This window comes from Sminthopsis crassicaudata, chromosome 3 (assembly GCF_048593235.1).
Source record: "Sminthopsis crassicaudata isolate SCR6 chromosome 3, ASM4859323v1, whole genome shotgun sequence".
NCBI classification, from domain to species: domain Eukaryota; kingdom Metazoa; phylum Chordata; class Mammalia; order Dasyuromorphia; family Dasyuridae; genus Sminthopsis; species Sminthopsis crassicaudata.
In genome coordinates this window covers 526,794,293-526,815,840 of record NC_133619.1, presented here as the reverse complement: position 1 = coordinate 526,815,840, position 21,548 = coordinate 526,794,293, and the positions used below count along the sequence as shown (strand labels likewise).

The 21,548-nt window shown below is 35.4% G+C and overlaps 1 protein-coding gene across 2 annotated transcripts in view; it reads right to left on the bottom strand.

Annotated features, from left to right (window-relative positions):
- The window catches only part of RDX (radixin), a 121,739-nt gene extending 102,293 nt beyond the window's left edge, over positions 1-19,446 (bottom strand). For both annotated transcript variants that reach the window (XM_074304314.1, XM_074304315.1), the window contains exon 1: positions 18,942-19,446. The gene's annotated coding sequence lies outside the window, so the exon portion shown is untranslated. The remainder of the gene's footprint in view (positions 1-18,941) is intronic.
- Positions 19,447-21,548: the final 2,102 nt, after the last annotated feature.

Here is a 21,548-nt window from a genome sequence, read left to right as displayed (position 1 = left end):
TTTGCAAATTATATTTCTTCATATTTATATTTCTTCGATATATGTTATATTTCTTCAATCAATAGTGACTTAAATAAAATATATAACAAAGAAAAATAAATATACTGAAATAATTTTTTTAATTCAAAGAATTCAGGATCAGTACCCCTATCTATATTCCATCTTTCCAGGTAGATTAATTGCTCATATCTAAACATCCAACCTGTCTCTCTTTCTCTCTAGGTTTAATACTGTATCATATTGCCTACTGTACATTTCCTTTTGTGTGTATATACATCTGTGTGTGTGTGTGTGTGTGTGTGTGTGTGTGTGTGTATGTGTATGTAGAGGCAGGGAACAAATCCATACCACACAACACATACAGATATTGTATGTGTGTATGTGCATGCTCAGATCTTTTTACAAATTAGTTAATACTACATATCTGGAAACAAAAAAGCTCTTAAACTATTATTGGCCTTAGCACAGTTGATGAATTGCAATCTTGGTGAACTTTAAGAGGCTATGAATATAGCTCATGATAACATTTCAGCAAATATTTAGAATAACTCAGAATCTGAATTTAAATTTAAAGCATTAAATAAAAATTTAGATTTAAATGTCCAATACAAATAACTAGCTGTGACATCTGCTTAAAACGGAATTAACCAAATGTTAAAAAAAAAAAAAAAAAAAAAAAAAAGTCTGATTTGGTTTATAAATGCTATGATGTATCTCTTCCCCTCCCTACCCTGCCCCTACCCCAAGGAAAGTATAATCTGCTCTGGAGTAGAAACTATTTCACTTTGGATTTGTATCTTGATCAAAGTAGGTGTTTAATACATTTTTGTTGATATTAAATATCATTAAGTTGCTACCAACTATTAAAAGAATTTTTGCTCACCAAGTTAGTAAGAAAAGTATGATTTTAAAAGGAGATATATTTCTTTTGAGAGTGAGAGGAAGAAACTGTGATGAAATAAAAACATCAATAATAATTTATTTAAAAAAAATTTTTTTTGAAAGAAATGGAAAAGAAGAGTTAGTGCAACAAAACTACCTAATACCTGTGGTGTTTCCAACTCTTCAATGAATAGAGTAAGGGGCATTTTCTCAGTTCTTCTCAAGTCTCAATAAGCTTGCTATTCTCAAGTCTCAATAAGCTTTTGCTATTTTCATTTTCTACTCTTTTAGTCATTGTAGATATTGCTTTACTGGATGTGCTTACTTCATTTTATATCAGGTCATCTGCACCTTCTATGTATCTCTTGATGTTTAATAGTCATTTATTCTTGCTGCAGTAATATTCATTCACCACAATTTACTTTGTTTCCAATTCTTTGCTACCACAAAAGTAGCTAGGGTGATATTTCCATTTCTGGACTGGAATGTTAAAAAAAAAAAAAAAAAGTCTGATTTGGTTTATAAATGCTATGATGTATCTCTTCCCCTCCCTAGCCTGCCCCTAAGCCCAAGGAAAGTATAATCTGCTCTGGAGTAGAAACTATTTCACTTTGGATTTGTATCTTGATCAAAGTAGGTGTTTAATACATTTTTGTTGATATTAAATATCATTAAGTTGCTACCAACTATTAAAAGAATTTTTGCTCACCAAGTTAGTAAGAAAAGTATGATTTCTTTCTTTCTTGCCTTTATACATGGCCAGAAAAGAAATAATGGCAAGAATTATTATTAATGATAAGCATTTGACCTTACTGACAAAATCCAGCACCAAAACTTCATCATTTTTCTCAATAAAGTTCAGCAGCCAACACTGTAAACAAAGACAAAACTATATAGATATAAATATGTACACATATGCACATGTGTAGTTTTACACATCTACAAATGAGAGAGAACAAGCATGCAAGCACACTATTTTTAATTAAGCCATCAATTAAGTCATACATATACAGACTGCAAAATTGAGCTATTTGGTTTCTACAATAATTTTGTCCAAGACAATTTTCATTGCATATGATGTTCCTCCAAATGGCTTGGTCATCAAAGAAGTGCCTAAATTGGTTTTCTAGTAGTGTTTATCACACTTCTTTTGCATTTGTAGAGTTTTCTAACTCCATAAAGACCATGAGCACTTACCCAAGTTGCTGGTATTTGAAAGAAAGTATAGAACTGAGGAAAGGACAGAGAGGAAGAAGGGCTACAAAGATAAGATAAAACTAGCATACTATGGATAGAGTTGCAAATTTGTCAAATCACCCTGAAAAGTAAAGATCTTACTGCTAGGCATATACTTTAAAAGGCTCAAAGACAGAAAGAAACATTTCATACACACACACACACACACACACACACACACACACACACACACACACACACACACACACACACACACACAAAAGTAATTATAACTTTTTTTTTTCTTATGGAAACAGTTAATTTAGAGCAATTAGAGAATATCTACACATAGAACACAATAATGGTAGGTTAATAATGGACTATTACTCCACCACAAATATTAATTTTTCAGAGAAAGATGGAAATATATATGAACTTGTGTAGAGCAAAATAGAATATATAAACAATGACAAATAATGTAAGAAGAATAAACACCATAAAAATGAATCTAAACATTAAACTTGTCTCAACAAAATAGAAAAAATGTCTCCCTCCCATTTCTGCAAAGGAAGATGATAGATATACAATATGCGTGTATACATGTTTACACACACACACATATATATACATGCACACACACACACAACCCCCCCCTAAAAAGTAGAACCAAAAAGACTCTTGAAATGGCAAATAATACTAAGAAAAGATCAATAAAAACGACAACTAATTTGAATCAACTAATTTGAAAAGAAGAGGTGTAAACCAAAACACAAAAATGCAAAGGAGGAATCAATAATCATCAACAACAAAAAAAAGGAAATTATTAAAAAACTATAAAATCTGATTATGTCTACAAAACTGAAAAAAATACAATTAGAGAGAATTTAAATTATCTGATCTCAGAAACTGGACTTCAATAAAAAAACAAAACAAAAACAAAAACAAAAACAAAAAAAAAACAAAAAAAAACAAAACAACCCAGACCTAGAGTGACTTTGGAAGTGAATTATATAAAACATTTAAACAATAATGCCTACATTACATTAAAATGTTTGCAAAAATAAGAGTTAAATCATTTCACAAATTCTACATGGCCTCTAAAGTGCTTCCAGATCTAAAGCTACACTCCTTTAGCCCAATGAAAACATTCACTAACAAAAGTTAAAACAATGGCTTATAAAATATACTCACAAATGTCAAACTAACTACATATTACTAACGAAGACATCAAGTGGAGAAATTTTAAAAATTCCATTCAAAGTAACTAGTAAGTGCTGAGACAGGTGAAAAGGAAATTTTCTGGTATTGGAAAAGGCTAAAATAGCTTTGAATACTAGTCCTTGTAGGATTATGACTTCAAAAGGAAAGGGGTCAGAAAGTGAATAGGGAAATATAAGGAAAAAAGAAACTGACAAAGATCTCTAGAGAAAGAAAACTCAATGAAAGACCTTGAAGTACAAGTGGAGAAATCAACAAAGATATTAATAACAGAAAGATATATGGCTTCCAGATCTTCCAAATGAGTCAGGATGTCCATGGATAAATACAGCAAGACAAAGAAAAATTAATCAGCCTCAGATGAAGCAGAGGACCCTATGGATTCCCAGGAGGGCATGAAACTACAGCAGGATATTTCATAAAAGTAGAATTTGGGGCTACACCACAGAAATGACTAGCAGAATAGAAAACAAATTCACAGTGGGAAGTCTCTTCAAATAAATTAAAGAGAACAACAAATAAGGAAACACAAAAACACTGATGAGAACAATGGAGAAGAAAAGAAAACATCTCCACACAAACAAAACACTGATCTTGAAGACAGGATATATAGAGACAATTTAAGCATTAAAATCTCCAAGAACATGACAAATCAAAAACTTTTAACTCCATATTGCAACAAGTAATAGAAAACTCCTAACTTCAGACCACAGGAAAAAAAGCCAATAAAAAGAATCCACAAATCGCTTCTAGAAAAAACCCAAAACCAAAACAAAACCTATGCTGCAAACGAAAAGTTTATATTTAGCAACTTAAATGACAACAAATTCTGCAAGTGACCAGAGAAACCTTCAATTTAAAATAAAAGGAAACCGAAATAACACATGATTGCAAATACAATTGTATTGAATACAAGAATACAAAAAAAACCAAGATTATTATGGCTCAAATGGAAAAAATACTAGACCGTGAATCAGGATGATCAGAGTTCAAACCCAGCCACAAACATTTAAAAGCCATCTGATCCCAAGCAAATCATTTCAGTTGTTTTGATTTCATTATTTGTATAATAGGAATAATAACCTCCAGGGTGGCTGTAAGAATGAAATTAGTTATTATTTTATAAAGCACTTAGTAGAGTGACTGGCATATGACAAGCACCATATAAATTTCAATTATTATTATTAAAAGTAGAAAAAGGAAACTAAAATAAAAATAGAAATCAAACAAAAGTAACAGTGGAGGAATAGGCCTGAAACTCCTGGAATATCAACAATAATTCACCTATAGATAAATTAAATCTATGTGCTTTGGTGGGGGGAGGTATATGAGAGATAGACATTAACTTGAAGAATAGAAGTTACATAAAAGGGAAGAAGGAATAAAGACAAGAAGAAATATGAAATACATGCTTGAACAAGTCAATAAGAGTTTAAGTAAAATACCTTATAGTCTTCCAGTAACACATGTGGTGACAAAAAAAAAGCAAGGGGGGGGGGTGGGAATCCTGATTCACTGATAGGAGGGAAATCTACTGAAGAATGCTCCTATAAGGGAAAGAAAAATTCTAAAAGGTGATAAGAGAACACATAATGAACATAATCATCAAGATTTAGTGCTTAGGAAAAACACCACACTTCCAAGGGTTGTGCCTTTATAGACAGTATCCTTCAGCAGAAGCAGAACCAGCTCTTGAGAGTTGATGAAACCTAGACAGGTGGGTGGGCATGGACCTAAAGGCATGTCATGGCAAATGGGAGCAAAAGAGAAGGGGAAAGATAAGGAGAACAAGAGAATGATGCACTATCAAACAGGAAAATCATACCAATTCTACCTTCTTTTTCCTGAAGAAAGGTACTTCTGAGAGTAAAAATGCAACAACAACAACAACAAAAAAGTGGGAGGCAACAAGGGTAGAAGGGTAAATTTTAAAACAGGTATCTTAGCAAGTTTAACTATGAGGAATAAAGAACTGTAGTAAGTTAAAGCCAGGAATCAAAGTCTAGAGCAGACATAAAGGGAAGAGAAATAATAAAACAAGAAAAAAACTTTTTTAGAATAAAAAAGTAATCAATGAAGCAAAACTCCAAAGCAAGAGAAAAAGATGATAAATGAAGGAGGAAGGAAGGGTTGAAAGTGAGGGGATGAGGGAAGGTAGGAACAAAATTACCTTAAAGTAAATTAAGCAAAAACAACTGGAGATATGATGTCCTTATAGAAGAAAAGAGGGAGGAATCCTAATTTTCCAAAAAACAAATCTGAGACAAATGGAAGAAAGCATAAACCTAACATCTAACTTTAAATATTAATGGATTAGTAATCCAATGATGTGAAAAATAATAAATAATAAATAAAAGCTAACATTTATATAGCTTTTACAAGGTGCCAAGCACAATGCTAAGTGCTTCACAATTATCTCACTTGAATAAAACTGACTGGATGAGAAAAATGACAAAAAACGAAGAATTTAAGAAACAATTTATTCATGCAAAGCAAAGGAAAAACAGAATAACAATTAGCACAATAGCAATAATGAAGAAACTAATTAAAAGACAGTAGGCCTCAGACCAATCCAATGACTTCAGAAGACTATCAGTGATATAGCAAACTATAGGTACAGAATAAGCATGGCTAATATGATGATCTCTTTTGCTTCATTCAAATGTTTTACTACAAAGAAAGTTCTCGGAAGCAGAAAGATTGAGAAGTGACAGCAATGTACTGCAGAAGAAAAAAAAAAGATAATGAAAGAATTTTCAAAAATTTTAACCTGTAATATTTTTATATCATATTTCTATTTGAATATATTTTCAGACTCTACCCAACAAACTTTTAGCAAAGAATTTTTAAAATCAGACTTTTATTTTCAAAATAGATGTAAAGAGTTTAACATTCATCCTGCAAAATCTTGTGTTTCAAATTTTTTCTCCTTCCCTTTCCTCACCCCCAACAGCAATTAATCCAATATAGGTTAAACATGTACAATAAAGAATTTTTTTTAAAAAAAGAAAAGGAACGTGATTAACCAACATATCTACTAGACTGAAAGTACTCCTCTAGCTCTGCAAAGAATAGATGGATGTATTTTCTTATCTCTTCTTCGAAGCTTAAGAACATAGCATTCCATTTCATAAAACAAATTTCAAAATGGCTAGAGCACCAGCCTTGAATTCAGGAGGACCAGAGTTCAAATCTGATCTCAGACACTTAACACTGCCTAGCTGTGTGACCCTGGGCAAGTCACTTAACCCCAGCCTCAGATAAAAAAAAAAAAAAAAAAAAAAAAAAAAATTTCAAAAACATATACAAAATAAAATTTGATGTGGCTATGGTGAGTAGTACTTGTACAATAGCAGCTAACAAGACTTTCCATTTCTGAGAATATAACACCTCTCTCCAAAAAAAAAATGTGCAAAATATTCCTGGAAGCACTGTTTATGACAGATTTTAACAACTAGGTGTAATCCCAATGTCCAACCAAAGGGGAAGGAAAAAGGAAATGACTAAACACAGTGGAATATTATATTGCTACTTTAAAAGTGATTAGGAAGTCTATCAGCAAGTCAATATATTGATATGATATAACTGAGAAAAATAGAATTACAACCTTATAAAAATTATTATATTAAATATTGCTCACCTTCTTTACTGGAAAAAAAATCTATTTTCTTTTATTTTTTATTTTCCTTTTTAAAAGAATCATTACTTCTGGTTCTGAAGTTAGGCACTTTTTTTTTTTTTTTTTTAATTTTTTAGAGTTTAGACAGCAGCTCAGCAAGCACAAAGTGTTCTATGGTTGCCCCAAAACTGGTGGCTTGAATTCAATTAGCATATCTCAGTGCTCAAATGCCATTTCTTCAATTATCTTGGGTGTGAATGAACATTTAAAACATCTTTAGAGATGCTGTCTGAACAGATAATATCAAGTAAGGGGATATTCCAATAGCTTTGAGAAGCTCTGCTAGTTGTCTGGACTCAGTAAAGTTTTAATGTCCAGTTTATTCAGTGCTTTCAGTGCTTTCAATATTTATGAATAATCACAATTTGAAAATTTGTTTCAGCTTACATTTGATTATTATATGTACCATTTTACTTTAACTATATTACTAATGCCTCCATCCTCAAAAGAAGACATTGATAGAAGAATTTCAATAAAATATTTTATCTGGAAAAGCTCCAAAGGAACAATAAAACAGAAAAGTCATAAATGTGCTCAGAAATAGGGAAGGATGCTTAATTTCAGAAGTAAAAAGAAATGCTCAGATATATCTGGGAATAAACAAAATCTTGACAGCAAAATTGGAGAGGGTAGCATCCATTATTGATAATTCAATATAGGACTTGTATAGACAAAACATAATACCACCTCTTTCTTTTCCTCACAGGTGGAAAGGGAACTGATACTGAAAGGAGTGCAATGTATTTTTGCATAATGAGTCTGCTTCTTCCAACCCTCCCCCTTCCTCAGTGAACAAGATCTGAGATAAATCCATATAGCTTTTTTTTTTTTTTTTTTTTTTTTTTTTTTACATATTGAGAAAATGTTTTTCCCTTTTATACTATAATTCTTAATTTATTACTCTGAAAATGGGATGTGATTGTGGACAATTCGAGCAGCCTATGTTTTTTGTGATTATACAAAGGTCATCTCTGAATTCCTATTTGATGCTTTCCTCTTCCATTTTTAGAGTAATATAGGAAAACTGCTTTATGGTAGCTACAGATACCATTGGCTCTTCATAATTATTTTTCTTATTCAGAAAAGCAATCAACACAATTGGAGTGAATCATTCTTTCTTAGTGAATAAATAAACTTAAGTTTGAGAGCTTTTCTTTTCTTATTTGTATGATACATTCTCTACAGTAGAAAATTAAGGTGGGGAAAAAAATTTAATGGTGGAATTGGGATTTTTATCTAGTTCCCTGATTATATAAATATTTTATTCATTAAAAAGGCTTAACTATTCTAATTAAAAATTCTGATGTCTATGTATCTTTTTGCCTTTAAAATTCAGAACCAATGACCTAGAGGAACTAGGATACAGTGGGTAAAGTTGTATGGACTTGGCGTCAGAAAAGCCTTACCTAATCCCACTTCCAATATTTACTTATTCAGAGGTGGTAGACAAATCATTTTGCTTCTCAGAGTTTTGCTTTACTCAAACCACAAAAGGGAATAACAGTAAATAAAGTACTTAACTCACAAGGCTGTTATTCAAGATCATATGTAGAGGACTTTTCAAATGTTAAAATGTTATATAAAGTCAATTACAAATAACTTTGAGCTTCTTAAATATTCTGCAGACACATATAGATTATTATTCTGAAATTATATAATGATAGAACATTATTTTAAATTTCCCCAAAATGATTTTTGTTAGGAATTTAAGCAATTTTGCAAAAATAATAACCTACCTCTAAATCACTATTGATCAGAGACATTCAAATTAAGATAACTCTGAGATACTACTACACATCTCTAAGATTGACTAACTTGACAGAAAAAGATAATGACAAATGTTGGAGGGAATGTGGGAAAACTGGGACACTCATACTTTGTTAGTGGAACTGTGAACGGATTCCACCCTTCTGAAGAGCAATTTCAAACTATGCTCAAAACATTATCAAACCCTTTGCTCCAGCAGTGTTTCTAGTGGGATTATATCCCAAAGAGATCTTAAAAAGAGGGAAAGGGACCCACATGTGAAAAAAATGTTTGTGGCAAGAAATTGGCAACTGAATGGATGCCCATTGATTGGAAAATGGCTGAATTATGGTATATGAATATCATGGAATATTATTGTTCTGTAAGAAACGACCAGCAGGATGATTTCAGAGAGGCCTGGAGAGACTTACATGAACTGATGCTAAGTAAAATGAGCAGAACCAGGAGACCATTGTACACAGCAACAAGATTATATGCTTCCAATGGGGTGGGGGAGAAGTTTTCTTTTAAAATAGCCTTATAAAGACAATATAACCCTTAAATAAATGGCAAGATATGAGCTAGATATTTAGTTATCATTAAAAAAGTTTTATAACTGATTTAATGATTTTTAATGAAAAGTAATAGGTCAAAGTTACTCTCAAAGGAAATCTCTACTGGATTGACTCAGGCATCTATTTTTGCTCAACATTTTTATCAATACCTCCTCTGTAATATCCCCATCATGCTTTCTCCAACTTATGTTATTACCTCCATATCCTCTCTACTAGAATCTGGCACTTTGCCTCTAAGAATCAAATCATCTGAGGTTCAGAATTTACATTATGTTGTCTAGACCCAGGTTTCCACCTTACTTCCTACCCATTTCCAAGCCATATCACCAAACCATTGCAACCCCACTTTATCCCTCCCTTATACTTCAAAATTCTCCTTCTTGGTCCTTGTACAAGACACTCCTTCTATCTGTCTCCTCTGCCTTTAATGCAGTCCTCATCTAAACATGCTGACTTCAGTTTCAGATAAAAATTCTCTTCTATAAAAAGACTTTCTCAATTTGCCCCCCATCCATCTGGATCTTGTCATTGCTTACTCTCTAAATTATACCTCTATATCTTGTTTGTATTGTCTCTATCATTTGATTGTATGCTACTTGAACACAAAGATTATCTTTACCCTTCTTTGTATCCCCAATAATTAGAAGAATGTCTAGCTGACTTGACTAAGAAAGATGACTCTGAAAGCTAAGGATTTTAAGAAATTATAAAGAAGGAAAATGAATTTTCCAGATTTGAGGCACAGCCTGTGAAAAGGTAAAGATGTAGGAAAAGGAATGCTGAATTTGGTAAATTCCAAGTTGATGAATTTGGCTAGAACACACAATTTTGAAATGGATTAATAGGGAATGAAGGTATGAAAATAGAGGAAGAAATAGATTGCAAAGTACTTTAAATGCCAAACTGAGGTGTTTTAATTTTATCCAAAAGAAAGCAGTTGTATGAAGGATAAGATGGCAAAGGAAGGAAGCAAGGAAGCCAATTAGGAATCAATTTCAAAAAATGAGTAAGACTGATTGTGTGAATAAAGAGAAAGATGAATGTAAGAGATATTGCTGAGGAGGTAAAATCAACAAGATTTGACCTTTGAATGAATATAAGGATTGAGGAAGGTAAATAGTCAAGATTAATCTAGGGCTGTTAATCTAGCTGCTTTGGAAGGTTAGAGATGCCCTTTTATACTGGTTATGTTAAAATTGAAACAAAGACAAAGCAAATTTGAAGCAGGTAAAAAAAAGAAAAGAGGGGGAAAGAGGGTAGGTAGAAGGGGGGGAAAGGAGAAGGGGGAGGGGAAAGAAGGGAAGGTAGGAAAGGAAAGGAGAGGGGAAACGATAGGAAGGAGAGAAAGGGGAGGGAGGAAAGGGAAGGAAGTAGAGGGGGAGGGGAAGGGGAGGTTATTGATCATTTCAGTGCTCACTTTGTGAGAGGCATAGTGATAAATAATTGGAATTCAAAAACAAATCCAATTCCTTCCCTCAAAAAAGTCACATTCTAATGGAAATGACAACATTCAAACAACTATGTTCACACAAGATACAGAGTAAATTGAAGGCAATCTCAAATAGGGTAAGTTGGGAGAGTTGAGGGAAAGAGACCAATCAGAAGGCTATTTCAATAGTTTAAGCATCAAACAATAACAAACTAATAAAGACCTGAAACAGAGTGATCAAAGTGTCAAACAAAAGGGGTTATGTGGTGAAATGTTACAATTGCAAAATTGACAGGACTGATTGAATATTGGAGATTATGTATAGAAGAGATGTTGGTTAGGGATAGATACATAGATTTGAGAATCCTCTGCAAAACTGTCAGTTGACCTTCAAGAGACTAAAGCAGAGAACACATCCAGGAGAAGAACTTTGAGGAATAGCCAGGATTAAAAGGTGAAACAAAGATGATGATCCAACAAAAGAGACATAAACGCAACAGTCAAGTAAGAGGACAACCAAGAAAACTAATTAGATGCCTAACAGTTGAGGAATGGCTGAATAAGTTATAGTATATGCATGTAATGAAATATTATTGTTCTATAAGAAATGATAAGCAGGATGATTTCAGAAAGGCCTGGAGAGACTTATATGAAGTGATGCTGAGGGAAGTGAAGAGAATCAGGAGAACAATGTACATAGCAACAAAAAGATTATATGATGATTAATTCTGATAGATGCAGGTCTTTTCAACAATGAGATGATTCAGGTCAATTCCAATAGATTTGTGATGGAGAGAGCCATCTGCAACCAGAAAAGAGGTCTGTGGAAGCTGAATGTGGATCAAAATGACAGAGGTTGAGGTCCTTTAAGATTCCTTTATGATTTCCCAACCCTCATGGCCCAGCCCCCACTGGATCTGAGCTGGCTTGGGTTCTCTCAGGCCCCCCACAGTTTATTCCTTATCTGAAAAGCCCACCAAGAACTTGGAACCGCTCACAATCTTTTAGGTATAAAAGAGCCAAGCTGGAGCTCCCTCTTTGCAGGAGCCCTTCCCCCCAAAACACGGTATCCTTCGGGCCATGTAAGAGTTCCTGCCCACCCAGCGACCACCTCTAGCCCTGGCGTCTTTCTAACTGAACTTTACTTCCAAATTTCTACAATAAACCTTTTATTTATCAATTTAGGTTTTCGGGCCTGTAAATTCATTTACAGGGGACACTGCGCCTCATGGGATTATTTTACTATCTATGTGCCGGCAAACAGGGTTCCCCCTTTCCTTTCTCTCATCAATAACAGTATTTCCACCTTTTCTGTTATTTGTTTTTCTCTCTCATTTCTTTTTAATCTGATTTTCTTGTGCAACATAAATGTGTTAATATACATAGAAGAATTGCACACATTTAGGATATATTGAATTATTTGCTGTTATGGGGAGGAACACAAGGTTTTGCAAGGGTGAATGTTGAAAACTATCTTTACATACATTTTGAAAATAAAAAGTTATCATTTAAAACAATTCAAGAAAAATAAAAAAAGAAGACAACCAAGAGTGAATGGAAGATATAAAGAAATAAAGGATGGTCAGTATCAAAACCTAAAAAGAGATTAAAAAAAAAAAAAAAAGATGAAAATGGAGAAAAGTCATTACGTTTAGCAATTAAGAGGATCTTAGAGATTAGATTCAGTCAGGTGGTAAATTCAGAAGCCAAAATGCAAAGATCTGGGAAGTGAGGAAATAGAAATAATTAATCTAAAGCCAATAGACAAGGTGAGATTCAAATTGGGGAGGGGAGAATGACTGAAGGGAGACAGGAAAATATGAGCACAAATGGATAGTTGGCTGACTTTAGCAAAAAGCAACTCTTCATCCTGAGACAAAAGATACCCAGGGTTCAATCCTGAGATTCAGAATTCCCAAAGAGCAACTTGAAATAGATCATCTCTGGGGGTGATTGAAGATTGACCTCCTTCAGAGACTTTTCTGGATTCTTCCATTTATTAGTGCTTCTCTCTAAAACATTTATTTGTATATATCTTGTATTTACTTACCAGTGAACATCAATTCCCTCATAGAATACAAGTTCCTTGAGATAAGGAACTGTTTTACTTTTTATTTTTATTAACTGCCTAGTGCCTGGCAGTTAATGGATATTTTTTGACTAAAAGAATGAAAGCAAGTTCTCCAAACATCTCAAGTAAAAGTTGAAAGATATTTCTCAGTGATCCTGTATATAACTTGTAGTAACTTTAAACTCTCATACTCTATGATAGTATGACTCCCACTATGAATTTTTGATAAGAGTACTATGTAACAAGAAATAAACTTGCCCCTGACTTTGAAGAAAAGCTGTTTGGCCTTCCCAGCTTTCTTCAAGACAACAAGGGGGAGGGGGGGGGGAAGGAGATATTTATTCAGCCAGACATATTAGCACATCTTTATTTTCACTAATCTCTAATTGAAATTGACTATTTCCTTCAACTATGAATGTAAACAATAAAACATTATTTTGAGAAGGAGTGCACAGGTTTCAGTAGATTGCGATAACAGAAACACAAAAAGTTGGCCTAGAGCCAACTGGTCTAAAGCAAATTCATCTGCCTTTGTTTTTTCTTATAAACAAAAACTAGGGAGCTAAGGTCCCTGGTCAGTCCTACTATTATAACTATGAAATTTTTAAGGAATATTATTCTCCATTTCAATGTTATAAAAACATTATCTTAAATATCAAATAGTATCATAGTATCATAAAATCCATGAACCTCTTGAAAAGTTAATATAATATTGTAGCACTTACTGTTTAGATACAATATCTACTAAAGTCTTCCAGGATTTCCTTGTCCTCCCAATTTTGGACAGTATTAAAGAACTTAGCTTTCTTAAATCAACAAATTAACTTTAAGATCACAAAACTTTTTCCATTTGATATCTTAAATTTTAATTATGCTACTTCATACTTATAAATAATTCATAAAATCCCAGATTTTTGAACTGGAAGAGGCCTTAGGGGCAATTTAATCCAATCCTATCAACTCCAAATGAGGAAACTGAAACCTAAGGAAGCCAAATGACTTGTTCAAGGTCAAATGGCTGATTATAGAAGTAGGGATTAAGAATCCAGTCTTCAAGACTCAATTCTGCAGTTTTCCACTGTGTTAAAATGTCTCCTATGAAAGGACTAATATCAATCAATGCTTCTCCCCCTCATCAACATCAATTAGAAAAAGTTAACAAAACCCAGGATTTGAATGGATGCACAGATATGGCAGGCTGCATTGCCTTAAAGCACTTGGAGGAGGGGAGGAAAGAAGGGTGAGGACTTAAATTTAATGAAATTGCTTGCTGGTCAAAAGTAAAAAAGTTACTAGTTAAGTGGGCTCCAAGTTGCTCCAATTTCGTGAATTGCTAACAAACTGCAGGAATCACCATAACAACACATCTTTACTATGTCAAGACTGAGTATACTTTTGTATAATTGTTCAATGACTTGTGAGTGCCTCATTTCATCCCAATATAAAATCTGAATTGGTTCAAGTTGGAGTAGGGAAGAAAGGTCAGATCCATTCTCGATCCTGCAATATTAGTATTTTTGGTATTATTAAATGCCCATTAATATTTCCCCAGAAAGACCACAGTGTTTCCTTAACATTTTATCTGAAAAAGACTGGAACTATGTTTTCTTATAAATGTTGACTGTACATTAAAAAAAAAAAATCAACACATATAATTTTGAAAAAATATGATACTTAGACCCAAAGTTCATTATTAGAGTAATGAAATGAAATGGTGTTTTACATATACCATATTTTCTTTCCAAGAAGTTATTTACAATTACCAAAAATACTGACAATGAAAGTTATAAAATAATCCCTTAATATAACTATAAATAAATAGCATATACTCAATAAGGCATAGTAGAAAAGTATGATGGCATAGTGTTCCTGCTTTGGACATATGGAGAACTGCCTGACACATACTAGCTCTACAGCTACCCACAAGTCATTTAACTTCTCAATCTTCCAGCAAAAATCTAAGCCTATAAATTGGAAGAGTTGCTAATCTTCAAAAGTGAAAGGAGTTAGTTGATTTTAAAGGTCCCAACCAAGAGAAGGAATGGGAGTAAAAGAGGGGCAGAGGAAAGGAGAAGAGAGAAGAAGAGAAAGGAGGCAAAAAAGAGAAAAAGAGGAGAGAGGGAGGGGTAAAAGGATAGGGACAGAGGAGGGGAGAGAGGGGGAAAGAGGCGGGGAGAAAGAGGAAAGGGAAGGGAGAAAAAAAGGAAAATGAGAAAGAAGTGGAAGTAGTAATAGGATTACTAAGTAGAAGTAGGAGCAGCAACAGCTAGTATTTATATAAAGATTTATATATGTTACCTCATTTAATTTTTGACAACTCTGTGAGGTGCTATTATTGTCCTTTTACAAATGAGAAAACTTAAAGCTCAGAATGACTTTGTTTAGTATCTGAGACAGAATTTGATCTTAGATCTTCCTAACTTCAAGTCTCATGCTCTATCTACAGCACCACTTAGCTGATATTAGAAATATGAGCTCCTTCAAAGCAGGGATTATTTGAGTTTTTTTGCTCCTCCCCTTTTTTCATCCCCAATGTTTAGCAGAGTATATGGCACATAAGTGCTTAATAAATGCGTGTTAATTTATTGTTGATAAAAAACAAAATTACAATCAATATGATACAGTTATTATATTTGAAAACTTTCTTACCAAGCGTCTATTTTAATTAAATAATGTACATACTAACATTCAAAATGCAATTATCTTAATTGTAAATATTAATTAAAATAATCCATACTATATTATCCTAATCCAATCTTGGATAAGGGTATTTCTTAAATTAAAAAAAAAAAAATAGAAGACATGATTATTTAAAATACACATTTTCCATTTTAAGACAGAAAATATCTATGTACTAAATGCTCAGAATGCTCTCCCCTTCATAAGATATAATAGCTACTTGTATTGCTAGAGTGAATTAAGTGAGTTTATAATATAGTAAGAGTCCCTTAAAATAACATTCTTTGGTGTACTAATATAACAGCAGTAATAGAATAAAACAATGTTCTTACAGTTCTTGATAATAAATTTAAGAGGCAAGGTTTTCAATTTACAAGGTATTAGGGCAGGCTTGCCATGTAAGGCTGAAAGTGGCCAAAATGCAGAAAAATGATCCAGAAACTAGACAAAGATTCCAAGAAAGGGAGAACAGGCCTGGGATAGCACCAATGATACGATCTAACACTGGCTTGGAAGAGTGCCAGGATTTGGAGAGGCTCCCAGCATAGTTCTCAATTTCTTGGGGAGGCCATAAGGTTCAAAATAGTCATAAGAAAGGGTAGAAGACAGTCTTTGGTCTCTTTTTTGCATAACAAATATCTCCTAGTGTCATAACAAAATGTCTCCTATGATTAACCCAACTATAGTTCCAGAAGAAGCCTGAATCTCAGAGAAGTTGGTTCATATGGTCATATCCCACAATATAACACAGAATAAAAGTCATCCTATCTACAGGAAGCAAGTCTTTCCACCTTTCAAAATTCACAAAGCAAAAACAGAATCATCTCCACTGTACAACACTCCATAAGAAAAAACTTGTCAGTACAAACCAGTTCTCCCAGCCTTAGACCTAATTTGCCTATTTTGAGTACTAATAAAGATTTGTTTACATTTTTAAATGACAGCAAAGTGAAAGATAAGGCTTCACAATTCCACAATTAAATTAAATATTTTACTTAAAAGAAGAACTTTTACTTGTAATATTAAAATCAATAATAAAGTAACAGTTCAGGAACAAAGAAAACCAGAAAATAATAGGTGTGAAGCCAGGATAAGGGATATTCACAATGCCAGCCAAAGACTAATTAAAATATCTGATTTATCTGGTCCAACACTCTTTATTGTGCTTGAGAAAGCAAAAGAATCAAAAAAACAATCCTCTCTTCTTTTTTCTAATTTCCGTGAGAGTTAGAGAGTAGATCTTCATCTACAGTAAGAATAATCATCTTTAAAACTTATTTCACCTTATCCTCTAAAACATCTTAAACTAAAAACCAGTCCATTTTAAGTTATTTCCAAAATAAATTCCCCATGGACATTTTCTCCCACACTTTAAAAAAGTCTTCTAAATTAAACTTAATTTTGTTATTTTGAAATGACATTACTTCTGCCCCTTTCTTCTAAAAGAGTAAGGGATTACCCTATGTATATTTAAATCTCTATGTCTTAATCTTAAAAACCATATTTTTCCTTAATTAGTAAAGACATCATCAGCTGCAAAAAGCCCCACCCTCAGCAACTATAGAAAACCAAAGTCAAGAATTGAAATTAAGATCTCACCCACCACCATCTCAATCACAGTTCCCTGAAATATCAAAGTACTAATAAAAAAAAAAATCAACAAGTGCCTACAATCTAATTCAGCACTGTCCTAATAATGATAAACTTTTGGAATTGGAAGGGATCTTAAACACCCAGCACACTTAAGAAAATCATATATAATGCAATCTTTCAAAAAGTATATTTCAAGTTAACAAAATGAACTCTTCTTTACATCATAAATATTCCATGACTAAAATATGCTGATGGAAAACAAAAGAATTCTGAAAAAAAATTTTTTTAAGTACTTTCAACATTTTTCTTTTCCCAAACCTTACTGTTTGGGTTTTGTCTTTTTTGTTTTTTTTTTTTACCTAAATGGCCGAACAGCATTATTTAACCAGAATTCCACACAAAACAATTGTTCATTCAGAGCTCTGTCCATGTGCAAACCAATATTTAGTGTTTCTAAAATGTGAACTCTAAACAATAGAAGGCAATGGCTATTTCAAGGGACGCATTTATCAAAAAGTACTTTTTATGCCATCACTTTTATATCATGCCATTTTTGAAGCCTGGGGATTGTCACAATGCCGTTCATTAAGATTTACTTTGCAAAATTTTTATTTCAGAAATTTCTGGAAGAGGTCACTTAACAAACTTTAAAGCAAATTAAATGTTTAGCAAGTTTAAAGAAAATAACCTCTGTTTGACGTTGTAGTTACAATTAACTCTAAAGAAACATAATAAACATTTGGTTCGCCTTCAAAGCTGATTTTGAAAAGTTTGGACCCTACAAAAGATAAAAGAAATTCTAATAACTAACTGCAACAGATAACAGATATAAACTAGCTAATATGAAGCTTACAAGTAATCAGCTCTAAAGCTATTTGATGCAGCAGCAGGTAAGGATGGCACAAGGAAGAGGAGAGTGCAGCTAGAATGGCCCCTGGGCCAAGGAACCTCCTCCGCTTACCACAATATGCTGCAGCCTGCAATCTCCAAGTGGCAGCAGCGGCGCTACTGCAGTTATGGGGGAGGTGGCGGCAGGAGAAGGGCGGGGGCGAGGGAAGTGAAGGGAGAGGTGGAGCTGGAACTTAGAATAATTGTGCCGCGACCAAAAAAAAAAGTATAGTAAAAACAGCATACTTTGCCCAACCAGGACCTTAATTAAGCACACCTAACAACAGGCACCTCTTTCCCAATCCTGGAAGCTGAGAGATAAAAATTCTACGTAATTCCTATTCTATTTTTAAGAATTCAATCCATGTTACTCTTATTAGTATTTTGCAGTGCTCTACGGATGGAAAAAGTAGCAAGCCAATACAATAAAGTACAAAGCTCAAATAATGCTTGTGTGTGTGCGCGCGCGTATGTATGTATGTATAATGAGGGGAGCAAGGAAATTGAAGGAGAGAAGTGAGGGTTTGAAAAGAGAAAAAATGTACAGGCAAGCAAGGGAGGGAGCGGTGAAACAACGATTTAGAATAATGAACAATACATTCCTAACTTAGAATGACGTCTTTTTCTTTTTTTTTTAACTAACAACTCAAATGTATGCGTATACACGTACATATCTAATGCGCGCCCCACACGTTTGCATGCCATGTATTAAATGTGGGGGTAGGGGAATGGAGAGGAGCTTAGTACTATTCCCTTATCTGCAGCCACACGCTAACTTTACCTCCTTTCTACCCCCTACCTCCCCGCCAGCAGGGTCCCGGAGCCCCCTCCTCTCTCACTATTCCCAGACTTTGCTCCCAGCTGGACCGTTACTTAGGTCGAGGCCCGCCTCCCCCAAACCCCCTCCCCGGACCGCAGCACCGCCCGAGCGGCGGGCCGGGGCCGCCCTCGAAAGCCCGGGGCGCGGGCGCTGCCCCTCCCCCACGGACTGGCGGCCCCGCTCACCTGGAGCGCGCGGTGGCGCCGGAGGCGCGAGGGGAGCAAGAGGCGCGAGGCGAGCGAGGGCCAGCGGAGCGCTGCCCGGACTTCTGCGACAAAGCTCGGGGCGAAGCTTCGTTGGCGAGACACGGACACCCTCCGATCGGGTCCAGGGGTCCGGCGGGGCTTGGGAAGGGATTGTCACCAACTTCGTTTTCCCCTCCCCCTTCGCAGCTTTATGGGGGAGAAGGGGGGCGGTAGCCCCGGAAAAGTCGAAGCTGGTCGAGGGAATTGCTGGTTTCGTTCCCTTCCCGCCAAGGACGGACTGAGCCACCAGAGCCCAGAGGGGGCGGCGGTCCTACGCTGGAAATGAGTGCTAGGCTGCGGGAAAGAAGACGCTCCGCCGCCGCCGCCACCGCAGACAGCTCCGCAATATGGCCGACCGGCGGCTCCTCCGGGGGAAAAGGCGGGGCTGCCCCGCGCCGCCCCCTCCCCCTGCCGGCCGGCGGCCGCGCGCTACGGTCTGTGCACCGCGGCCGCAGCCTCTGCTGCCTCCTCTGCCTCCGCTTCGGGTGCCGCCCCTACTCCTCCCCCTCCGCGCGACGGCGTCCTATCGCTCCCCCGCCCTCATTGCCCCCCGCCCCCACTCCGCGGTCCAGTCCCGAAAATTCTGTCTTCTTCCACGTCCGCTCCCGCTTCTCCCGGATATTCCCCCATTCCCTGTGAGGGGATATGTGTGGAATCATTCTCTTGGGAAGGGAAACCGGAGGGAGACTAACCGGGATGTCCCGAAGAGTTAGGAGCCCTCACAGCTGATGTTTTTGTCCTTCTCCCGAGAGGAGTTCCCCCCAGAAACGCCTGGAGTCGGCTCCTCTGGGCCGACCTGAGCGCGCTCTGGGAGGCTCTCCTCCTTAAGAAGAGAAAAGTTTAAACTCCCTTTGACCTTTTCCAAAAGGAAACTTCTTTTCCAACTAATAACTGATTTTTCTTCCCGAGAATAGACGCAAACCACAATAAGAGTTTTGGGTTTTTTTACTTTTGAGGTTTGTCGTCCGACCAAGGGACAGATATTTCAGTGGTTGTGAGGCTTTTGAAATAATGCCAAGTTGAAAATACTTTCATAGTTTAAACAGTTCAGAAAAGCTGTAGAGGCAGGCTCAGTGCAACTAGCAAATTTTAACATGCACAACATCTTTAAGATAATAGTAAGACATTTACTGAGCACTTAGAATGTACAATATACACTGAAGAATGGTAGATCCATTCAAGGCATTGTCTGGCCTGTTACATTCAATAAATGTTTATTAAAGGCCTACTGTGGACAAGACACAAGTAGCGAACAGTAAGACAATGATGATTCAAATTCTAAACAGAATTGGGATTGTGTGGGATTTGTGCTCCCTAGGAAACGTTTGAAAATTGCCTCTCTTGAGTGTTGATATCCACTAGAGGCACATGTGACTACCAGTGTATACCTATGAACCATGGAATTTTCTGCAATCAAAAAATACGTGCCTTTCAAAAAAAAAAAAAATTAAAGTATATCCATCCCCATCTGTTGCATCTATTAGGTGACTGCCTACTTTGCCTTTCCCTAGTCCTATAGCTCTAGAAAAGAATATTGTAAAACAGTAGGAAATAAAGGAATGTGTAAGACTAAGATGCAGCAAGTCGGATAGATGAATAAGACCTCACAGGTCATTTGATTCAAGCCTTCATTTTAGAGATGATGATATCAAAGGTCCTGAGAGATTTATATTTTGCTACTACCTCTAGTGATTAGAGCCAGAACTAGAACCTTAGGCTTTACTGATTCCCTAGCCAGGATTCTTTTTACTGTGTTATCCTTCTTTATACTTTCAAATCTGAATATGTAAGATTAGGTATTTATAATAGTTGTAGGATATAAGATTGGCCAAGTTCTCTATATGCATGTTCTAAATTAGGAATTCTTTTATGAGATTTAAATAATTATATCTCAAGACCATGATCAATTCTTTTATTAATCATTAATTCCCATCTTTTGTGTTTGTGTTGTGGCAGAAATGGCACTAAACTTGGAATTGGTAAACATACTTGAATCTAAATTCTACAATTTATTAACTGTGATTATGACCAGTGAATAGTCCATACTTGAAGCAGAAATACATTCTTCTTTGACTGCTTTCTGATAATAGTACACTTCTATGAGGTTTCTATGACCTCTGGTTATTAGCCTTTGTCTCACCAAGAGGAATAGTTGTCCAGTGTTATGTTTTTGTTTTTTTTTTTATCAAACTTTCCCTGAGATGCTCTCCTTGGATGCAGGTGATGAGATGGTCTGTTATCTTTTATAACTCATACAGAGGAAGATGTTTTAGAAAACATACTTGTACATTCTCTCCCTTTAAAAACAGATTTTTCCTCAGTCATATTGAGTCTAGTACGACTTCATGCTTGGAACTGCACCTGCCCAGTGTTTACTTGGAATGTGGATGGATGGCATCATCCACCTGACTTCATTGCTCCCTCCAAAGACATATCTCAATGTGCAGCATGAGTTTGGAAGAATTTTTTCATTTATGCTGGTGAATATTCAGGAATTGAACATAAGCTTGCTGTCAATTCTTTGCAAAGCCAAATCATTTCTCTTGC